Raw genomic sequence first — 23,781 nt, 5'->3', positions numbered from 1 at the left:
GCTCACCCAGGTGGCCTCAAGGATGTTCACTGGAGGAGGGGAGCCGCATGGTGTGTAAGAGTGGACTGGCCTGTTCCTCCCTCTCATGTCCCTGTTCTCTGTTCCTGGAATTGCTGGGGCTGCGGAGACGTTTCGCACTTCCGTTTCGAATTGAAGATCTCTGGACTGGTTTTGGTTGTACAGGTTCCTTTGTCATCTGGTTTTCAGCCTTTAGTGTGTGTCTGTTACAGATTACAGTCGGTCCTGCCAGATACAGGCTTTCCCACCATCCCCCACTCGCTTCCCCAGCTTCGTTGATGCTTGCAAACCTTCTTTGGGCTAATACGTATTAGATGGCCCCAAGAAATTGAATAAACACGTTTAATACAAGGTTGATTTTTCTGAGATCCTCGCACCAGCCTCCTCTCAGCCATAGCATATTCTGTCTCTATCAGACTTGTATGCATGACTTGTGTGTAATCACTTAGAGCCAGTTGGGCAGGCTGATTTTTTTTTTTTTTTTAAAAAAGAGGAACCCAATAAACAATCCTAGAATGAGCCTCCGGAGTGGATTATCCTGGTTTCTCTTGAAAAATATCCTCTATGGCTCCAGGGAGGTCAAAGATGTGAGGCTGGGGGCCTGTGGTTTGTAAAGGCCGAGGATCCCCTAATTGGGGCCTTGTTCTGATGGCTCAAGGAAGCCTGTGGACTCAGAGTAGTAATAGTAATAGCGATTTAAAGTAGGCCCATTACTGGAGCAGTTATTGCTTTTATTCAAAATGGCCCATCAAAGTCAGGCCCTATTAAATACAGCCGTTCAACTGACACTTAGCATCTTTACAAAGATAAATGATCCTTTGGCCTGGTCACCTCCACTTTGAAATTTGCTCACTGCTATGAGCCCTGGGAGGGCAGTTGGGGCAGACACGTCTGCCCACGGCAGCCTACATTTCTATCATTTGTTCAGCCCACATTCAATGAAGACCTGCCGTCTGCTGGACACTGAAGCCGAGATGTTTGCTGAAAATGGGTCCTGCTTTTAAGGGGCTCGCAGCCCTTATTCAGTCAGGAAACATTGATTGAGCACCTCGTGCATGCAAAGCCCTGTGTTTGGCATTGTAGGGGAGATGTTGATGGCAGAATGCGTGTGCCTGGGGGCCCCTTACCGCCTTGTGCAGAGGACAGACTTGGATCCCCTGACAGAGCACAATGTCCTGGACCTGAGTGTACCCTCCGAAGAAGGGGGATGTCGTGAGTGATTGATTCCATCACTTGGACTGAAGAAGGCTTTGTGGTGGAGGTGACAGTAACTGATCCTTGAAGGACATCCTCACTGATGAAAGTCAGCCAGATGAAAGGCGCTTAAAGCAGGGCTACTTCTTAGGGGCCTAGACCAGAGCCAGGAGGCTCTCTGGAACGGAGGATGCTCCTCTCCCCATCTGTCTTGAAGCCTGCGTGATTGCTGCTTCGGGGTGTTCTCGTCCTGCCCATCACCTCCTCCACCTTCCTGTCCACGCCATCCCAGTCTTGTCTTCCTCCTGCTCTCCCCACTCAGCTCCCTGCTGTTTGGCCAGCTGTGCCCTAAGCCCTGCAGGGAGGCATGTGTTCCACCTGCCTGACTTTTCAGGGTGTTGCTGGTACCTGGCAGTCAGCAGAGGCCAGGGTCCCACACTAGCAACAGTGATGATGACCTGGTCCCCAGGGGCCCTGGGCACAGCAGCATCTAGGAAGGGTGGGCTGTGTGTGCTCTGGACCAGACACTGTGTCTCAAGATGGGGTCCTTGACTGTGCCTGCGGAGACGTCAGCCAGGATGTTCTCAGTTGCTCTCTCTGCATTGGTGAAATGTCCATCTAAGCTAAGCGGACTGAGCAAATCAATGATGGTGTTGTCCCAAGTAGAGCTTTCTCTGGCAACTCAACTTAGAGAACTAGATCTTCACACACTGATGTGGGTAAATCTTTTCAGAAATTTAGAGTGAGAAAAAGAAAGGATCTGTATGGTATATGCCACTTGAGTTTATTTTAAAACCACACAAAACAGGACTGTCTGTCTGTCTGTCTAGTGTGTGTGTATATAGTGTGTATCTATAGATACATAATTATGTTTGCACTTACAGAGAGTGTGTATGCATATATGTATGTACATATGTATATTATATTCATACGCATTATTATATATGTGTAGTAAAGGAGAAAACCTGGAAAGAAGATTCCCACCGGGTTTACAGATGCTTCTGAGGAAGGTAGAAAGAAAATGAGGTGATGGATGGGAGGGTGCTCTCAACCATCCTTCTCAGTAGTGTTTTATTCATTAAAAAAGATATGAACTAGAGCAAAATGTTCATATTTGTGAGTTTAGAAGTCTGGGTCCCTGAGAATCTATTATGTAAAAAATTGTGCTTCTTTTTATGCTTGAAACGTTTCCTACTAAAAAGGATGTTTAGAGCATGGCAGATTGTGTGGGGGAATCTGGAACTTGGTCTGTCCTGGTAGAAGGTAGGTAGATGATACAGGTAGAAGGTGGATGGAAGCTGTGTCATGCAGGCTGTGAATCTTCCTGCCAGTCGAGTTTTGGGTGGAGGAGGTGAGGAGACGTGGAGTGGAGGCAATGATGTGATGAGCCCTCTATGTGAAAATTACCACATAGCTAAGAGCTTGCAGGTGCAGAGATGGGGTAGGATGCTGGTGTGATGGTCCAGAGGGTTTGGGGGCCAGAGCCGGGGTTGGGGAGGTGGTGAATCAGAGAGCATGAGGTGAGGCATGGGAGCTGGCCATCATATTCTGGCATCCTTACTGCTGTGCCCTTTATGTTCCAAGGCGATGCTGGCTGTTGAAGTGGTAAAACCAGTTTACCCAGACCTGGAGGCTGTGTGTCCTAGATGTTCATTGGTACCTGTCCTATCAGGGAACTGCCTGGAAAAGCAGATTGTGGTTGGAACAACACCTTGAGAAAAAAAAAAAAAAAAAAAAGACTCCGGGGAAGTGGTCTTTGCTTCCACTGACTGGTCAGGTGAATGTCTGAGACATACTGTGGTTCGAGTGTCATGGAGGCATGCTGGAAATGTAAAGGGTCTGTTCCATTTCCAAGTCGCACATTAGGGATGCCACTTATTACAGAAAGCTTCTGTGCAAGAATTCTTTAATTAATGAGCTTCATTTATGTGTTACTGTATGGTTTCTTTATCAAAAAAAATCTTTTAATTGAATTATTAGGGGAAACTGTCTTGTCAGAGACAAAGCTAAACTCCTTTGATTTACTCTCTGACAGTTTGGTTCTATATTGGTCTCCGCCGCCAGTAAAAAATTCTGAAAAATCACATTTATTGGGATTCTTTTTGGATAGCTCTGTTTATTTATTTATGGCTGTGTGGGGGCTTTCTCCAGTTGCGGTGCACAGGCTTCTCGCTGGGATGACTTTTCTTGTTGCCGAGCACTAGAGCACGGGCTCTGTAGCTGTGGCACACTGGCTTAGTTGCCCCCCAGCAAGTGGGATCTTCCTGGACCAGGGCCTGAACCCATGTCCTCTGCACTGGCAAGTGGATTCTTAACCACTGGAGCTTCAGGGAAGTCCATTTGCTATTCTTATTGTTATTTGTTGTTGAAAATACAATCAGAAAGAAGAAAATAAAAACCACCAATAATATGACCATTCAGGAAAAAATGATTTATTATCCTTTCTGACACGTTGTATATGTGTTTGTATGTATATATAGTTTTAAAACTTCATTTTATACATGGTGAACATTTTCGTTTCTTAAAACAGTCCTATTTTAGTTTTTCCTCAGTTGTTTTCACCCTAACTCTTTGGTCATACTTTTTATTAGCTTTATTTTCTGTAGTCTGTATTATGAAGACAATAGGCTTTTCCACTGTCTCCTAACTTAGAATGTCTCTTCTAGTACTAATTGATTTGTTTTGAAACCACACAAGACCCCTCTTAACTGAGCTGCTCTCCATTTAGGGAGGATGCATCTACGACCAGCTACCAGTTGTGCACAAGTTTTAATGGCTGTATTGAATTCTGCATTTATTTAAACACATGCAAATTCCAGGCAGTTGTCTTGTTTCCGAGTTTTTGTTTGTCATTAGCATCGCTGTGGATAGCCTGTTTGCAAGGCGGTATTTGTGCACATTTGTAGTCATTTCTGTGTATTAGAAAAATTCTCAGAAATTCAACACCCCTTCGTGTCCCCGGTGTCAGATGTCCAGGAGCAGAAACTTGTCTGGCCCTGGTTCCTGCAGAATATACAGGAGCTCTATAGGTCATGCTTCATGTGTCGTCCTCATCATTTTGTTAACAACTAGAGCGTAGCTTGTATTACATTATCCTGTTACTGCCTTGCCTGAGTAAGAACCCATGAGATAGTTCTCAAGAGCCCTATTGGTACCCTCAGCTATCACCATCTCCTCTTGGTGCTTTGGCTTTTTGTCTTAGCAGCTACCCAGGGTCACATTGGGTCTTCCTAATTGAGCATCAGCCTCCCCTCCACCCGCCAGACTCTCACTTGGCTGCCAGACAATAAATCTCACTTCAAAAACAGCATCTCAGAAGAGCGGGGCCTCTGTGGTGACCCGCTCCCTTGCTTTTTACTTCCTAGTAACAAAGAACCTAGGTAATGAGGTGGTGTTCGTCTCCTCCCATAAATGTATTAATGTAGAGACAGCCATTTCCTGTGTAACTGTGTCAACTTTCTTCATTAGCTCTCTGGTCTAGAGGAGCCTTGCGTGTGTTCTTAGGTTACCATACACATTTTTGTTAGGTGAAACCATACAATTTCCAATTAAGACAAAGAATGTGCAATTTCCTGAAGTCAGGATGGAGGTCGTAACCTTGAGTGCTCAAGAATTCCAAGTTTAATTAACCCACCCAATTATGATGGCTAAGAGGAAATGTCTTGTCAATATTAGATGTTACAAGACAGCGATCTGGCTGTGACAAGTCTCTCTTCTGATGGCTGAGCCTGATCTTAGCTTATCCAACCGGCTCAGGCAGTGTCTTCTGTCTGAGTGAGTGGATAGATGCCCACCTTCCTGCCTAATACCCTTTTTCCGTGTCTGTGTACACTCCACGCAGATTTGCCGTTGTGGGAGTCTTGTGTTGCTTTTTTTCCACATCACCTGTGTTTCTCGGTGTTACTTTCCTACGAAAGTGGAAGCTCCTTCAGTTGGGAGGCCTGAGACTTTCTGAGATGAATGGCATTGGAGAGATTTGATCCTGGCATGTCCCGCTTCTTGCTGGGAATTAAGTGTTTCCAGTGTCTTTGTCTCTCTTCTCAAGAGTCATATTCCACAGAGGGATCATCTGGTAGTTCAGCTTAGGTCACATGGCTTCCCTTTGGCTGGAGAGCATGGGACTCCTGATTATGGTCCTGTTACATCATAGTCATTGAGAGAGAGGTTATGCCAATAAAGCAGAGTCAGAAATGGACACCAAACCTGCCTCCAGTCCACTGTGGCTGTGGCCTTAAAAACAGCCTACTCGCTCCCCATCCTGCTGGAAGCATGGGCTCTGGGACCTTGTGAGTGGCACCATTCCATATTTTCTGGCCCCACACGTTTGCTCTTCGTTAATCCTTTTTCTCCCTGAATCGTGAAGGCTGCGTAGTTATCAGAGTGACAGTTAACTCAGGGTTTCAGCTCTCAGTTTAGAGAGAAAAGCCTTGAATTTTGGGGGTATATGTAAGTGGGTTAAAATTTTGGCTCTGCAACTTACTAGATGGATGATCTTGACTTTCCTCTGCCTTTATTTCTTCATGGGTGCCATTGAGAGGATGGGACATGTCCCAGAGTTGTTCTGAGAATTCAACAGAACAGTGTCGGTGAAGGCACTGTGCTGGGTGACCAAGACATAGGAGGCACTGAATGGCGATGTGATGTTTTCTCCTTCCTTAGAGCCCCAGTGAGCATCTGGGGCTTGCCCCTCAGCAGAGGCTGCAGCCCTTGGAATTTCAGAGCATGAGTTCCACAGATCCAGTGATTCCGCTACTCTGATCAAGTGACTTTGGGCAAAGTGTTGAGTCTCAGAGCCTCGATTTCCTCCTCTATATAGTGAGTGCTAGTTTCATCTCCACTCAGGCAGCAGTAGTGAAGGATCCTATGCAAGTGCAGGTTTTGTGTCCTGAGCTTAATGCCTGGCACATAGATCCTGGTTTGTTGCACAGGGTGAAATCTCCAGTGAGCTCAGCCCTAGGGATCCAGACCTCCCTTCTGGCTGCATCCGGCTGGCTGCACTGATGCCCCTTCTGCTTCTTGCAGGAGAAGCACCAACTGTAGCTCAGGGGGGATGGTGCTGCTCCTACCTCCCCTCCTCCCCAACACCCCTGTGCAGTGTCCCCTCTCCATCTCCTATTTGTGTCTCAGCCCCACACAGTGGGCCCGAGTGACTCTCCATCTGTGGGGAGAAAGTTAACAATTCCAATTCCAACAGCTTTTGAAAAGGCCCACCTCCCCAGCAGGCATTATACACTTAAGCTTTAATCTTTGTAGATTCCTCTTGAGTTGCTCTCAGTGCTCCCAAAAGCCCAGAGTAAGTGGACGTAGTGCGTGCACCCAAAGTAATTATTGCAACTTTCTACTAGCGAGGGAACATGTAATTTGCAGGAATGTGTGTCAAGACCCACCCTGCTAAATTTATACCGTGTAATTTGCAACTTGTGCTGGCACTGCATCGGCAGATGGGTGAGTCTAGCCTACCTGCTTCGCAATTATATCTGCTGGCCAGCATTGCAGAGTTGAGAAACTGGGGAGATGGAGATCTCAATCGTTTAAGTAAATTAGAACTGGCTCCTGGGACCCATCTGAGATCACCCTCTGGTAGAGGAGGCTGGTGAATGATGTTTCCTTTGCACACACTTGAGAGGCTCTGATAAGGGCCAGGAGGGAAAGAGGCAAAGTCTGCAGGCTTTCCTGGGTGTGGTGGACCACAGGCCTGGGTGAGGCGTGTCCAGCGCTCTCCCCTCCGACAGGCCTCTGGAAGAGGAAAACACACGGCTCATCCAACAGAGAGGGTTTTATGGTCTGTTTTATGAGCTGTATCAGCCCTAATAATTGGCTCTGGGGAGATTCTTGTCAGTTTTTAAAACTGGAAGTCACTTCATAGCCTTTGCAGACTGGTGATTTTTGTAAAATCCTCGTAAATTTTCTGATGAGAGAAAGCTGCAGGAGAATCTTGTGACTGACATGCAGGCTTCTTGTTCTGTGGGGTGCTAGTGTGTGTGTGTGTGTATGTGTGTGTGTGTGTGTGTATGTGATGACTGGACTTTCCTATGGTCATGTTTTTTGGGGGGCCAGATGGAACATTCCAGCAGAAGATAAAGTGTAGACAGACCCAGCTCTGTATAAATCCTAGAGCCTCAATTACTCCGTGTGACCTTGGGCAGACTGTTTCACCTCCCCATGCAGCCTTTCCTCATTTGTGAAATGGAGCTAGTGATTCCTTTGATTAAGGCTGTTATAAATATTAGATGTTTGTAAAGGTGTCTGGCACATGGGGAACACTCAATAAATGGTAATTATCATCAGTGCCATTTATGTTGGGGGAAGGCAGTTTATTTATCAGTTGTAATGAACGCTTGGCCTCACAAACCAGGAAGAATTGGTAAACAAATTGGGTCAAATCCTTTTTTCTTTCCAAAAGCCATTTGTGTGTACACTGGGAGGCCTGAGAGAGACAGATTGGATGGGGAACGAGGGTTGTCTCTAAAAAAAGCCTCGCTCATCCCAAGCCCAGGGTTTCTTCAAGAGGGTGGGATTGTTATGTGGCCTTGGGACTTCTGGAAGGCTTGAAAAATAAAAGGAGGAATTCAGAACCTGGAGAGAACAAGAGAGAGTGAGAGAAAGATTCCTTCCCTGGGGAGTTGGTTGTGGTTGGGGACTGAGGCTTAAAATGCTCCTGTTGCAAGATTAGGTTTGTAAATCCATGAACAGTTCTGTGGGTGTCCCACTCCTGCTCAGTGAGAAAGGATATTTTCCATGTGTGTGCATGCATGCATGGGCCCAAGTGTGCTTACATGTGTGTGCATATATTGGGCCCAGGTATGGAGCGTGTGTCGTGTGTGTGTGTGTATGTGTGTGTGTGTATGTGCCTGTGTGCACTTCTCTTAAATATTTATGGGCCAGGAGATTGCAACTGGGAAAGGCCAGTGTGTAACTGGCTAAGTCTTAATAAGTACTTTTAAGAGAACTGAGGCCTTCGTTTTGTCTTCATCAGCAATGAATCTGCCCTCATTCGCTGTGTTTCTGCAGGAAGTCGTGCTGTGCAAGGAAGAAGTGCTGCTTTGTTTTCCTTGTAGGCCTTCCAGCTTGGGCTTCTATTTCTATGGAGGCCTTATTTTTAAAAACATGTTTTCACAGCAGAATTACAGCTCTGGAGATTACGGCAGTCACTTACATTCTGATTATGAGTTGAATTGGTAAAGTGTTTGTATTTCTGTTAATGGACCTTTTTCCCACCTTCCATTTTTTTCCCCTGGGACTGTGCCAGGTATCTCTGTTTTAGGTCTTTTCTTTGTCCAGCACTCTGAGATCGGGGCCCAGCTCCACACTCCCTACATCATCCTGCTTCCTGGCACCCAGATAAATGGATTTTGTACTGTTCTCACATCGCCAGCTTTCTCCTGCTCCTATCTGTGACTGCTTCACCTTTTTATTCCTAGAACATCCCTCAAGAGTTTATTTCCTTCTCTTGGCATCACTTCCTAGGAAGCTCCTTTTTTCAGCTCAGAGACTGACATTTTTGTTTCCTTAAATCAAAAACTTCCAAACTACAGTTTAGGTCTTTTGATTTGGGATCAGATATCATCTGTGAGTTCCATTGGCAAGATTTGGTTGGCTGTTCTGGTCACCTGGCTGAAGGAAGGTTAAGAAAAAAGTACAGAAAACAGTCCTGTATTATTTTTCTCTTCCACATCTGAAAAATTAGTTTCTGTTAGAATAGAGATGGTTTTTCCTCCTGCCCAATGTTTCTGTCGAAAGGAGTAAAGTAGGATTGCAAGGGTGAAATGAAACTCTTCAGGAAAGGAAGGCTTTCCCACCCCTTTATAATCCCGGCTCTGCACCCTCCTAAGTAAGCTGGTGTTGCTGAAATGCAGATGCCATTTGTTCTGTTACTGGTTTGCTCACAGAAAGTATCAGAGATTGAATCTATGCAGAAAATGCTATGAGTCCCTCATTTGCAAGAGTTTCTTTATTATTATTATTATTAATATTATTACAGAAAGGAGCCCCTCAAAAGGCAGGTCTAGAAAAACAGTTTTCAGAAAGCTAGTTTTTTGTTTTTGTTTTTTTTTTTTTGTCTTATAAAGAGGTTATTTTCCAGAAATCTTAACCAGTATCAGGGATTTTCCAGTTTTGCCTACATAAACCACTTATGACTGTCGGATTCTCTTCCATGCTTGTCTCTCTGTTGTTGTTGTCTTTTGAAGGTTTGTTTACAGAGTGCTGAATTGTTTATAGAGTGCTCAGCAAATGCCAGCCCCCAGCCCTGCCAAATATCACCAGCTTTGGAGATTGAAGAATATAATCTCCTCTGATGTCCTTGTGCCTGGGTTATCGCAGTGCTCACATTTGAAGCCCAGTGCAGCTTCTTTTATTGCTTGTTAGGCTGTGGGATGACCTGCTCCTTCCTCCAGTGATGCAGGCTGAAGAAATACAAAGTGCAGCATTAGCTTCAGCAAAACATATAACTAGGACAGTGGGTCTGCTGCCAAAAGTACCATCTGCTGTTTTCCAGAGCCAAAGATTGATGACTTGGGTTGTTTCTTCCTTTAGCAAATAGAGACTCAATATATTTATTTACTCTAAGTTTGACCAACTTTTTGTAATATTTCTTGTGAGGGGGGGAATATATATTGGAGACAGCAAAGTCAAACCCAACTCTGATTCCCAGACAGATGCCTAAGAGTTTCCAAACTTTTAGTTTCCAACAGTAGCTTCCAAATCAATTTTTCTTAACTGTTTCCCTACCCCGGTGTCTGTCTAGGTAGGAGTGCTAGGTTAACTGCTGACCTGAAGCGTTACTCATCTCCTGTCACTGCCCTGCTTGAAACTGATACCGTTGGTTTCTCACTGTGTACAAAGTAAAGTCCAAACTCCGGTAGTGTGGCTTTTAAAGCTTTTTCTCAGCCTGCTCCCTCTTGTTCCTCGTGACTGTTTGCTTTTGTGCCTCAGCTTAGCTTAATGTTTCTTTGGAATGCAAGTTTACACCCTCCACCCCTACCCCTCCCACCTCAGTGCCGCAGGATCAGCCTAGTGAGAATTATTCCATGAAGCATTCCTCCACGCTTCCTTGGAATACATTATTTCCTCCTTGATGACACGCCCATTTTCTACTCCTTTCTTGTGGCATTTATGATCCCAGCTTTTATCATTACAGCTGTCTAGCTGCACACACCTCTCTGGTTAGCTGTGAGCTTTGAATGTGCCCCAACCTTGTGGTCCCCACAGGCTTATCTTAGGTACCCAGTAAGTTCTTTATGAGTGAATGAATGAATGAATCAGTTAGTTGAATGTCTGTGTACCATGCGACAGAGCACTCAGTGGGGAACAGGTAGAGATTAAATGTTTAATTATGTTGTTCCGTGGACCCAGTGCAGTGGCAAAATGTCCAGGAAAACATGGGCTATGGTGGTTTAGATGTGCGAATGCAGTGGTTGCCCATGGAGACGCGTTTCACATCTGAACAGTCCTTTAACACTTCGCATGTGGATTTGTATATCAGAAGTTCCACTATTCCAAAAATACGTGAATTAAGACCTTGAAAGGGTGAAGAGAGAACCACAGCAATTGTAGGTCATGTTTTCTTAATAATAATGTTGTTTGTTTTTGCTGTGTTAAGAATACAGTGGTGGTTTTAAGAAAAAAATGAACTTTGGGGAGCCAGGTCGACTCTGATTTGCATCCTAGTTCTCATTCACTAGTTTGTCATCCTGAGCCTCAGTTTCTTCACCTGTAAAATGGGGATAAAAGCCACTCAGTAGAGATGCGGTGTGGATTAAATAATGTGTAAAACACACCGGTGCAGATCTTAACACATTGTGGGTGCTTCATAAATGTAGGCATCACGTCTAAGAGAAGTTTGAGTGGTGGCCTGTTGCTAACATCATGAATCCATGAGTTTATGGTCTGCTTTTTTGGTCACTGATGTCCTTGAAGATGGTTTCTTACTATTGATTTTAATTAATAAAGTTAGCCTTCCTTCTATATTCTAAGATTAGGAATTCTTCCTTCTGTATTCACTAGAGGTTAGGAATTCTGAGTGCTGCATTTCTATTTAAAGATATGAACCTTTGGGAATTTTGAAACTGGAAAAAAATACTGTGGATGGAAAACGTAGGAAAGAAAAAAAAAAAACCCTGGTGCTTGGGGGAAGAAAATGGAAATTTATACAGTGTTTAAATTCTTAGTTCTCTATTATAATTCTGAAGTTACTTATTAATTTTGAAATGTTATTGATTTGCCTATAGATATTTGCTATATTTAGAGCTGGAAATGCCGTTCCGATTTATTTATGTGGACATTCTGAGCAATATTTTGTTTTTGAAATGATTCTGAACTTTCTTACGTGTTCTTTAAGCAGCACAGAGGAAAGTGCCTGATTCAGATGGGAGTTTGGTAAAAACAGACATTTTTTTTTTTCCTGAAACTGTGCTTGTTAGCAGGGCCCCTTTGCCTCTTGGCAGCTGACTTATGAGTACGAACTTTGAAGAACTGTTTCTTGGGATGGTGTTTTACAAAACAACCCCTTCTCTCCTCACGAGTTTATAAGCCCCGAGGGAGTGTTGGAGATTTTCCCTCCTGTCAGGGAGTTGACCGTGATGGTTACTTGATGTCTTCCTCCCCACTGCCCCGGCCAGTTTTGCCTACACTCCCGGGCTGTGTGTGGTTCCATGTTTATGTGTTATCTGCTAAGATCTGGAAGGCACTGGAAAAGAGCTGATGCCAGGCTGGGTTTGCTGGCACCCCATTTTTTTCCTTAATAAAGACGCTATTTTTGTTAAGCTTTCAGTTGGCTCTTTCTCTGCAGGCGTTCCCTGTGTGATCTTTGGATCTGTGACTTGTTTCTGAACTGTGGGTCTGTGATTCTTGGGCTCGCTGAGGTGTTCCTTCCACACCTCACCGCCTCCCTACTCTCAGAGTCCAAGCTTGGAGCTGGCCTGCCCATTGTTTACACAAGTTTGGGATTTTTCCTGGGGTCGGGGAGGTGGCAGGAGATTGAGTTTATTCTGGGGGGTGGGAGGGGGGCGGCATGGGGCATGGCTGGAAGTTAGAACAGAAGCTATTTGTTTTGTGGGAACACAAGAGGCTGATCTGAAAGACAGATGGACAGACAGAGAGGTGCTTGACAGCAGTGGAGTGGAATCTGTATGCAGAATACACATAGGGGCATCACCAGCTTGGGCTTTCATGAAAATGCTGTAAGGACATCCTGGGAGATGATGGGCCCTCTTGGACGAAGTTGCTGAAAGGGTGCAGTATGGGGGTGTGGTTGGTACCCTGATGATGCCTGGAGTGCTCTTAGAATAAGACACTCCCCTTGGCAGTGAGGGGCTCTCGTTGACTCCTCCTGCTTCTGTGCTCTGCTCTCCGGAGGTGACACCTACTGTACTGGTGAGCTACAAGCATCCTCTCTTCCCTGTAGCTGAAGATCCTGTCTGAACACGTGGGTAGCAGTGGGGGTGACTTGGCAGTGCCTTTTTGAAACCACGACTATAGCAAGGGAGAGAGAGAGGAAAAAAAAGCGGATTCAGAGTTCCCATCCAGAGATTTCAGTGTTGAGGTGCCTAATGTGTAGATTCATGGAATACACATCCTTTTGGATTGCTTCTCTCTCCATATAGTTTTCTATAAACTTTACATTATTCTTCATGTCAAAGACAAACAAACAAACAGAAACCTTTTTATTTAACACAAGAAGGGGGTAACCTCCAACATAATTGCATGGAAAGTTCATTGAAAACCTAAATATCTGTGATAACAAGAGCCACAGAGGAGATGAGGAGTGAGGCTGAAGGTAGCCGGAGATGTCATGGGTTTTCCAGAAGGTGAGTCCCAGCACGGGGTCAGACTCATTTTGGAATGCGAGCTGGAACGGTTGTTCAGACTGTGCAGATGCTTCCTGGAGGCTTGCACTTCGGCCAGGGTCAGTGGATGGGGCCCACAGAGCCTCCTGCCAGGCCTGAGAAGTCTGTGTGCTTGAGGTTTATTGGGGTGGGGCTGATGCCGTTTTGGTCATTGCAGAAAAGGAGTGGGGCTGTTTTGATATTAGGGGAAAGTGAGCAAATCAATTAAAAATATAGGCTGGGCATTCCATTCAGCACTTCTGCCTCTGCCTGTTCCCCCGCTCATCGATAGATCGTGCCATTGTGGCCTGGGGACCCAGGAACCTGGCCTGACTTTGACCAGTGAGTTTGCTGGTGGCTCTGACTGCGAAAGGAAGAGAGGAGAGGGTCCACTGAGAATGGTCAGAGATGGTGCCTGTGAGGCAGCTACCATTCAAGAGATGGTTTGTTTTTTTTTTTAATTAAATAAACTTTTTACAGAAGTTTAACACACTGACTGAAAAGTGCATAACTGTTAAGTGTGGAGTTCATGAATTTTCATGAAGCAAACACGCCTGGGAATCCAGGGCTCAGGTGGAGAAACAGACTATCACCAAGCACCCCAGAACCCCTATGGTCCCCCCAACATCCTGGCTTCCAACCCCATAGGGTGCTTTTGCCTGGTTTTGAACCTGGCAAGAATAAGTGTCTGGTTCCTTTTCCTCAACCTTAAAAAACATCTAATTTCCGCCCCCTTTTCCAGAAGGTGGACTGTGGGATGACCCTCCATCCACTGAGGTTGTGAGGACAGCTTGGAAACCTTGGCGACCAGACGCCCCGCCAGCCTCGGGCTCCGGGCTCCAGGGCTTTCGCTCCAGGCGCCCTGAATGAGCCCTGTGTCTTCCAGCAGAGAGTGTGGCTTGCTGCCACCTGGAAGACGCAGGAGTGTGGAAGCCGGAGTCCAGAGCAGCTATAATTGTGGGCTCACACTGAGCCCAGCAAGCCTTGGAGAGACTTGCTACATTCCTCGCAGAGGACAAATTAGATTTATATCCCTTAATCAGAGTCAGGGCTCCTGGCGCTCCTTCACGGGCCACCGGGTGGGGGCCTCCTGTGGGGAGACGGGCTGGGTGGGAGGGGGGCCCGGGAGGGGTGGCCGCAGCTCTTTGTCGAACATATTTTTGTCCTATTAGGGAGTAAAGGGGAATACAGCTCTTAGGTAATTTTCCAGAATAACTCATTAAGAAGCAGCCATCTGCAGGTTTTTCCAGATGATTCCCGCCTTAGTTTTAACATTTGATTTTATTTTTTACTATTAGTTTGGGCCAAAGGTTGGGGCTATCAATTTCGTAACTACAGAAAAGTCCTCTTACCCAAAGTTGTTCCTCATAAGTTTTAAGGCATGCTTTGCCTTTTTAAATATTTTGTAAGTTCTTGAATAGAAGGATGACCTTGGCCTTTTGGCTTTTGCTTCTGAAAGTTGAAGGAGCCAATCTCATCCTGTCTGTGAGTGAGTGTGTGGAGGGGTGTATTTTGATAATGAGCAGTGCTGTGCAATTCCTCCCCTGTATCATCATGGTTACCCTTATATCATTAAGTTCTCCAGGCATGTTTACTTATGGGGATATTTTAAGAAATATGTTTTTTTTTTTTAAAAAAAAGATGCTAATGGAAAATATAACCCATATTTTGAAAGGACATCTCACTTTTTTCCCTCAGAGTGTATGTCCTAAGACCTGCAGATGTAAATGGGGCTTATATATTACCACATACATCTCTAGAGATAAACAAAAATGGATTACGCTATATATACTGTTCTGCACCTTTCTTTCTCTCCTCTGCCTATATTGCAGATATTCTTCCATGTCAGTACATTCTGGATGCTGTTTTTGCTTTTGTTTTTAAAGGCTCTAGTGTTCTTGGTGGGTATGCCATATCGTATTTACCCATCTCCTGCTTGGCAGATGTTTACGTTCTTCAAAGTTTTGAGCTTTTGCACGTAACCATGTAAAGGAAAACCAGCCTTCTGCGTGTTTCTCTATGCATTTCTATTAATATATTCCTAAAGATGGGCTTCCCCGATGGCTCAGCGGTAAAGAATCCACCTGCAGTACAAGAGACGTAGGTTCTATCCCTGGGTCAGGAAGATCCCCTGGAGAAGGTCATGGCTACCTGCTCCAGTATGTTTGCCTGAAGAATTCCATGGACAGAGGAGCCTGCGGTCAGTCCATGGGGTCACAAAGAGTTGGACTTAAGTGACTTAGCACACATGCATTCCTAAGGATAGATTCCTAGAAGTGAAACCAGTGAGTCCAAAGATAAGCTCATATTAAATAGTGCTGCTGCTGCTAAGCTGCTGCTGCTGCTGCTAAGTCACTTCAGTTGTGTCCGACTCTGTGCGACCTCATAGACGGCAGCCCACCAGGCTCCCCCATCCCTGGGATTCTCCAGGCAAGAACACTGGAGTGGGTTGCCATTTCCTTCTCCAATGCACGAAAGTGAAAAGTGAAAGGGAAGTCGCTCAGTCGTGTCTGACTCTTAGCGACCCCATGGACTGCAGCCCACCAGGTTCCTCCGTCCATGGGATTTTCCAGGCAAGAGTACTGGAGTGAGGTGCCATTACGTTCTCCGATTAAATAGTGCTGGGCACTGCCAAATAGCCCCAGAGAGCTGGTACTAACTGATTTCCCCCCTAGTAGCATCAGTGTGCCAGCATCCTTGGAGCCACACACAGCCACGCCGGCTCAGTATTATCCATCTTGTTAACTTTTGCTGATCAGATTGGTTTTAAAAATGGCATTCCCATTTGCATTTGTTTAATTGCCATTGAGGTTGTGTATCTTTTTTTCTATTAGCCACCTGCATTTTTTGTGACATGCTTGTTTATTTCCTGTATCTGTTTTTCCCTTGGTTTGTGTGAGATTTTCTTATGAATTTTTAAGTTCTTTGTAAATAGGGACACAGAGGATTGTTTTGAAAGATAACATTTAGGAAAAAATCATCTTGATGGGCATTCCGGGCTATGAAGCTCCACGAAAGATCAAGTAGTCCATCTTCTTTTTGGCGCTGATTAAAGGTTTTGGTTTTCTGTTTTGTTTTTATCTAATTAGGTGCAAATTTTCCTCTTAGCTGGAGAGTCCCGGCTGCCTGTAACTGCATTATTATTGGTGCAGTGTGGGGTGGATGTTGATGTGCCCTGGAAAGGGAGCAGTGCCAGGCAGGGGTTGGTTCCTGTTGGAGCTGATTACTGTGGATGTTCAGCGAGAAGCTGAAATCCTTGCCTCGTTTAAAGACCGCGGCCGCTCCAGTCTTTAGCGTAAAGACCCATGATCGACAGAAGGAGAGACTGGGAGCATCTCTCGAGCTCTGTTGGCAGTTCTGGCTCATGGTTTATTCTTCATTCTGCTGGCATTTCCTAGATCGGTGCTGCTCCCTAAACTCTCTTGGCAGGTTCACATGGAGCCAGGATTTTTCCCTCCACGTCCAGAGCCCAAGGAGGGTAGCCACCTCCCATGCTGATAAACAGACTGGGTTGTTTGTTCCAAGGAGGCCAGGGTTTCCAGGAATGGAGGTGGCTGGGGGCCCAAGTCCCAGTGTTCCCGAGACCTTGGATGGCAGGAACACCTTTGACGGAACCCCTTAGACCCCTCCATTTCTCCAGGCCACCCACGCTGCTCCAGTAGCAGAGGGCTTGCTGCCTTGCCTGCTCTGGGTGAGAGTCCCAGCCCCCAATGCCACTGTCTTCAGTGCAGCTGTTGCTGCTCCCTGGATACGGAAAGAAACAAACAAAGGCCAAGTGTGTGGGGTGCTGATGGTTTGAGATTCACTGCGGTGAAAGGGGAATCAACCTCCTCCTGGATGGAAGCCCGAAGGCTTGCCTGAGGCTGCCTGCAACCCAGCACAGAGCAGAAACAGAAGGGGGCCTGACTCTTGTGCGTGTTGTCAGTGCCTGGATGCATCTGGGCCTGATTCTTCTCTCCCAGGAACCTTGATTTCTGGTGAGCAGGCTCTTGAGAGAATGGGTCATCGCAGAATGTTGTCTTCCCTGTGTCCCCGACAGCTGTGTCAGCTCTTGCTGACAGCACGTGCCCTAGACAGAGTTTTCACGCCCAAGAGTGCTGGAGGCCAGCTCTTACCTGCCGAGGTTACCGTCAAAGGATTGGGGCGTGTTGGAATTTTTACTTTGAGCCATGGAGAATTATCCATTTAAGCTCCGGTGAATCTAGAAGTAAAGACGGCTCTGTAGAAAATCCCCGAGCCCATGGACTTCTCAGAAAGGAGCGCAAAAACAGTGATAGGAATGAAATTACTGGGGAATCCTGCTCCCCTGCTCCCATTTTTCAGATAATTGCGTTGAGATCAAATTGTTATCTGAGCATGAAGAAACATGTCTTCATTCCATAAATCTTAAGCTGCATACAAATGTGGACTGTCCATATGATTGAGGAATAATTTTAACTTGCAGGAATCATCCACAAAATGTTGAGTGAGAGGCTATTCAGAATATGATAGCCCGAAGAAGCAGCCATCCATATTTTTATACACCCACACACTTCATGCCTCCCACCCTCTCTCATTTCAGCATTCTGTCCTTGGCTCTGGGCTACATTAGGACACTTTCCCTCCCTTGGTGTGAAAGTTGCTCGTGGGGTTTTGTGGGAAGACTGGCACACAAACAGTGGCTATTGTGAGAAGGGAAGAGACAAACATTGGCGTCAGTTATGTTGAAAGTTCTGATAGGGGAGCTTGTAAAGTGGCCTGCATGTTAGGGGCCGCAGGAGAGGTGGGCTGGCCAGACACGCACCCCTCCTGTGCTGACCCCAGGGCTGTGACCTTACCCTCCATGGAATGACAGTGAGGGATGTGATCAGGTTTGCTCCACAGTTACGTGAAGGATGCCTTTTAGAGGTCAAGACTGGATTTTGGAAAGCCAGCGAGGAAGCTATTAATGCAAAGCCATAAAGGCAAGAGAGAAATATTTGAACTAGGGTTGTGAGTGGTAGGAATGGTGAGGAAAGATGAAAGTGAAAAATGTTTTACATTGGTTGATTGACATGGGTGGAAGTAAAGGGGGAGGGATGGCTGGCCATTCTACCAACTGAGATACTGAGTGATACAGGAGGGGCAGGTTGAGAAGAAAAATACAGAGTTCTGTTCGAAACATGCTGAGTTGATGCCTGGAACAGGGTGTCTTGGGCCGTAGTGGGTGGAAGTGTGCAGTTGTGGGTGGAGGATGGAGTTGAAGGGAAGAGAGCTGAGCTGGAAGTTGACCCTCATGGCAGACAAGAGAGCTTATCCAGGGAAGGGGACTCTGTCATTCAAGCATTGGGAGACACAACTCTAGAGGTGAAAGAGGGGTGGGTGGAGTGAGAGAAGCCTTCAAGGAGATGGAGGAGGAATGATCAGAGAGCCAGGAGTATGGGGAAGATGGGGGAACTGGAGAACATCATGTTGGTGAGGCCGAGGGAATGGAGTTTCAGGAGGAGGGAGCCATCCAGTTTATCCACTGCAGCCTGGTCGTGTGCCAGATAAAGTCTGAAAGTAACTTTTGGATAACAAATGCTGGAGAGAGTGTGGAAAAAAAGGGAAGCCTCCTACACTGTTGGTGGGAATGTAAATTGATGTAGTCACTATGGAGAACAGTATGGAGTTTCCTCCAAAAACCAAAAATAGAGTTGCCATATGTTCCAATAATCCCACTCCCGGGGGACATATCTGGATGAAACTATAATTTGAAAGGCTGCATGAAAGCTTATGTTCATAGCAGCAGTATTTTCAATAGCCAAGACAAGGAAGCAACCTAAGTGTCCATCAACAGATGTACAATGGAATATTACTCATCCATAAAAAAGACTGAAATAATGCAATTTGCAGCAACATGGATGTACCTAGAGATTGTGATACTAAGATAATGATCAGAAAGAAAAAGACAGATACTATACTACATCACTTAATTGTGGAATCAAAACTATGATGCAAATGAGCCTATCTATGAACCAAAACAGACTCACAGACATGGAGAACAGATTTGTAGTTTCCAGAGGGGAAGAGGGGTGGGGAGGGTTGAATTGGGAGTATGAAACTAGCAGATGCGTACGGACGTATATAGAATGGATAAGCAAGGTCTTACTGTATGGCATAGGGAACTGTATTCAATATCCATAAACCATAGCGGAAAAGAATATGAAAAAGAGTATATATGCATACTCACATGCAACTGAATCTCTTTGCTGTACACCAGAATCCAACACAGCATTGTAAATCAACTATTTTCCAGGAAAATAAGTTAATAAATAGCTCTTGGATTCATCTGTTGGGAGGCCCCTGGGGACTTTGTGAAAATAGATCCAGGAGAGCGAAGGGGGCAGGAACCAGCTGGGTGTCAGAGGGTGAAGATCACGCAGACTCTAGGGGCCGAGCCTGTTGGAAAGCGATCCTGGTCTCTGCGTTCACCAAGCCTTTGACTTCTTTCCAGTGTCTTGGTGCTGAGCTGCACCTGTTATCAGAGTGCTGTGCAAACCTGAACCGGAGCCACGTGGTAGGGCCTCTTCAGGTTATCAAAAAATCCTTTCTTAATGAGCAGCTCCCATCTCTCAATCTCTCATCTCACCGGGTAGGATTCTGTCTTCTTCTGTTTAAGGTGGATTCTTTTGCACTTGAGATCACCTTTCCTCTAATTATTAATCATGTAACTGCATTACAGTGATATGTTTTGTGTAATGACATAGTCTCTGCCTACATTACATCTAGTCTTTATATAATAGTCATTCTTTAATAGTGGATAATAATACTTTTAACAAATGAACTCTGGCTAATCTATGGCCCCAATCTGCATGCTGTCATAAAGTGTCTGAAAATGCCAGAAGCTTCAGCTGAACTTTTAGTATATGTATCTTTTTTTTTCTGTAAGAGGTTTTCTGGTCCAAATGATAAACAATGAGAGTTGAAATGTTTTCAAATCTGGGACTGTATATGACTTCCAATACCACGAGGGACAAAACAGCTCTTAGATCACCTTTGGGAGCTTATCGAGCTCCTGTTTGGTCCATCTTCATTTTATAGATGAGGAAACTGAGGCACAGAGGACTTAAGCCATCCCTCTGAGCTTAGGTGGAGTGGAATTAGAATTTAAAGTTTGTGGGCTTTAGGGCTGACCTGAAAGAAACCAGCTCTGAAATGGATCCCTCTTTTGGTTTTAATGTGGTTTGTTTTCTGGGTCATCATAAACTACCCTTCACAATGTGGAGAATCCGAACAGGTTCGCCTGCAAGGTTTCAGCCCTTTTATCGTTACCAAATCCGACAAATCTCTTGCAAAGGTGAGTGGCTCCCTCTGAAATTAGCGCTCATTCAGACACGCAGACTGAAGCGGGACTCCAGCTGTAAATACTGCTTAATTCTGGCACTTGCTGGATGTACAAACATCATTTGCTCAAGAAGTCAGCTAATTTCTCCTGATGGAGGGCCTGTCGGCACGCTGAGCACGGAGGGAGGTGCTCACGTGAGCAGATTCTAGAAGCAGGACGGACGGGTTTAATGGATTAAGCTGCTTAAGAAAATTTAAAAAGACGCACCAGTTAATATGTATTCCCCCCTTGCTTGGTGGTAACAGGCCAGCGTTTTTGATTTCCCTGGCAGAGTTCCTCTCCTAATCGGAAGTGATAAACCAGACAATCGTTCATTTGCTGAGACGTGATGGAAAATTGTGGATGATTGCAGGGAACCAGGGAGCCCTTGACTCCGTAGGGAATAGGGGAAGGCAGGTCTGGTTCATGACTCTTTCGAGATTATTTTCTCCGGGGGCAGGGGAGGTGGGAGACCGTCTGATGGGGGATGATGCAGGAGGTCGGAGTCCTAAAATGTGGTGGCAAGAGTTAAATTTCCCCCAGGGGCTGGAACCTGAATTCTCTGGCCTGTTCCAGCCCTGCCCTCCGAGAGGCTGGCTGACCTCTGAGTCTTAGTCTCTTTGTGTTTGAAAAGGAGGAACTGCCTTCAGTACCTGCCTTGCGGGAATGTTTTTAGACCTTCAGCAGAGGAGCTCTGTGTAAACCCTGGGTATTAGTTTTAAATGCTAGAGAATGTATCCAGGATGGGAAGATGGCAAATGTTTGCCTGCCTCAGGGACCGAGGGTGTGTCCATGGAAGCAAGAATGAGCGGTCGAGAGCTGGAAGGGAACTTAGACGTCATCTGTTACTACTTTATTTTACACCCAGGGTACCTGAGACCCCAAGAGATGGAGTTTCACCGCCAGATTCCAATGGTGAAATCCCACATGCCTTTCACCTTTGACCTGCTTCATAACCACGTGGTTTGGAAGGGTTAGCTCATGAATATAGTTGGGCTGCTGTTAAGGGAATGATCCGTGGAGGGTTAATTATTTCTTAGGAATAGTGAAACTGAGACTGTCGTGTGTTAGAATACACAGTCAGCGTCGCACTGTGAATTCTTAAAACCTAGTGACTATCTTCAGAGTCTACTTTTCTGGACCATAAGTGACCACTGGTCTCAGCCAGCCAACCAGCTCCACCTGCTCAGTCTGTGTGCCCTATCTAAGGAGGCGGAGGGAGGAAGGGGGCTCAGCCTTGTCTGAGTTACTGCTACGGAACCGGCCCTAGAAGGAGAGGCAGGGCGATGGTGGAGGGAAGGCAGGCGTCACGGACTAGAACGGTTATTGAACTCCCAGTGTATGCTGCCTACACTATTAATGTTTACTCTCTCTATTATATATACATATATATATAATGTATTATATATGTGTGTGTGTGTATGTATTATATCCCTTCCCAGCTGGCTCAGTGGTAAAGAATCTGCCGGCCATGCAGAAGACTCAGGTTTGATCTGTGGGTTGGGAAGATCCCCAGGAGAACGAAGTGGCAACCGACTCCAGTATTCTTGCCTGGGAAATCCCATGGGTGCTACAATCCATGGGGTTGCAAAGAGTTGGACATGATTTAGCGACTACACTAATCCCTCAGCAACCCTGATAGGGAGGTAGGGTCACCCCAGTTTCATGAATGGAAAATTCCAGCTCAGAGAGGGTAACTTACCTGTCTGAAGTCACACGGCTAGTTAACAGTGGTAAGAGAATCAAACATTTGGCAATGGTGATGGGGCATACCAAATCAAAGCCTTGGCTACCCCAGCTTAGCCCACGTTTGCAGCCTTCTGCACCCCCATGTTGGGGGATGGGGTGCAGTAAGGAAGCAGATGGCACGGACTATTCTGAGAAAGCAAGCTTTCCTGTGGCTTTTTCCCACCCTGACATCTCAGGGAGTTAGTATTTATAAGATATCTGACCTGGCTGACCCTTGTTATTTTTATTTTTGGAATGTCATGCCTTAGTGACTTGGGTGGGTAAATCTGTCTTGTGAGAAGTGTTTATTTTTTTCCTCTACAATCCGCTTCTGCTCTGCAACTGTTGCTGCCTTTCAGAAAATGAAAAGAGTTTGTAATAGACAGAATCTCTCAGATGAATGTCCTTGCATTTTTTTCCTCCGTGTGAGCACTTGCCCCCTTTTATCTCTCCTCCTTTTATAGTTGATGAAGTTTTTGATGCTAGAACACTAGTGATAAATAGTTCCATATGTCTTTCATAGAATTTTCTCAAATATTAGCATAATATTTGGTCTTTATAATAAATTTTATTAATGAAACATATTTTAAAGGTTGGGAAAAGGACCAAGAATAACACAAAGAAAGCCTATGTGCTTTCCACCCAGCTCCATTAAACTCTGATATTTTGTTGTGCTTGCTTCAGACTGCTTGTAAAAAAGAAATCTTGCAGCTGACGTTCATTGGATACCCTCTGACCCCATTCGACAGAGGGTGACCACTATCCTGAATCTGATCTCTTCCTTTCCTACACATTTTCAAAAATACCTTCACATCTGGATGTATCTATTAGAGTAGCACGTTCTTCGGTGAAGTAGCGTGTACTTCAAGGTACATTCTGCTACTCACTTTTTTCATTAAGCATCAGCTTGCTCAGATTGACCCATGGTGATTTGCACCACCCCAGTTCATTAAATTCCAACCCTGAAAAATTAGTCCATACCTTTGAATGGACGGGATTCTTCATCCGTTTTGATGACTTTGGTGTGTCTCGCAGGTTTGTATTACAGCAGTGCCACCATGAAGGTTCCGTTGCTCTTGTCTTGTACATGCTTGCCCCAGGCCTGGAGTAGGTACCAGAAGAGGATCAGCTGGGTTAAAGCCTTGGTTCACCTTCAGCCTCACCGGGCATTGCTAAATGGCTCTTCTGCATTATTCCACACCTGTAGCTGGGAGCTCACGTTATATGTAACCCATCATTGTGCCACGTGAGAATATCAGACTTCAAATCTTTGCAAGTCTGGTGAGTGTGAAAGAGAACTCCTTTGTTTCATTTATCATGCTTTGATAACAAGTGAGTTTGAGTTTGTCTGAAGCAGCTATTTGAGTTTTCTCATCTGGGAACACAACTGTTCATTTCTATGCTCTGACCAGTTTTCTGTTGGGTGGTCTATGTTTCCATATATAGTCTTATAAGAAAATCCTGAATATGGATCTTTGTGGGTTATACATATGGGAGATACCATTTCCAGTTAGTTGCTTATCTTTTAACTTCTTTTGTAACATCTCTTAATAACCAGATGTTTTCCACTTTAATGCAGTCATATTTATCACTTACAATGCCTTGTGCTTTTTTGATTCTTCTTTTAGAAATCCTTGCTTACCCTGTGCTCATCAGGGTATGCTTTGGGACCTAAATGAAGCTCATTTTGCT

At 45.3% G+C, this 23,781-nt stretch overlaps 1 protein-coding gene across 3 annotated transcripts in view; it reads left to right on the top strand.

Annotated features, from left to right (window-relative positions):
- Positions 1-23,781, top strand: part of LDLRAD3 (low density lipoprotein receptor class A domain containing 3) — a 269,530-nt gene that overhangs the window by 47,769 nt on the left and 197,980 nt on the right. The window contains exon 1 of one of the 3 annotated variants that reach the window (XM_018059236.1): positions 19,407-19,554. The exons of the other annotated variants lie outside the window; for them this stretch is intronic. The gene's annotated coding sequence lies outside the window, so the exon portion shown is untranslated. Of the gene's footprint in view, positions 1-19,406; positions 19,555-23,781 lie in introns of those variants that run through there. 3 annotated transcript variants of the gene reach the window in all.

This window comes from Capra hircus, chromosome 15, assembly GCF_001704415.2.
Source record: "Capra hircus breed San Clemente chromosome 15, ASM170441v1, whole genome shotgun sequence".
Classification (NCBI taxonomy): domain Eukaryota; kingdom Metazoa; phylum Chordata; class Mammalia; order Artiodactyla; family Bovidae; genus Capra; species Capra hircus.
This window is presented reverse-complemented; position numbering and strand designations above follow the sequence as displayed.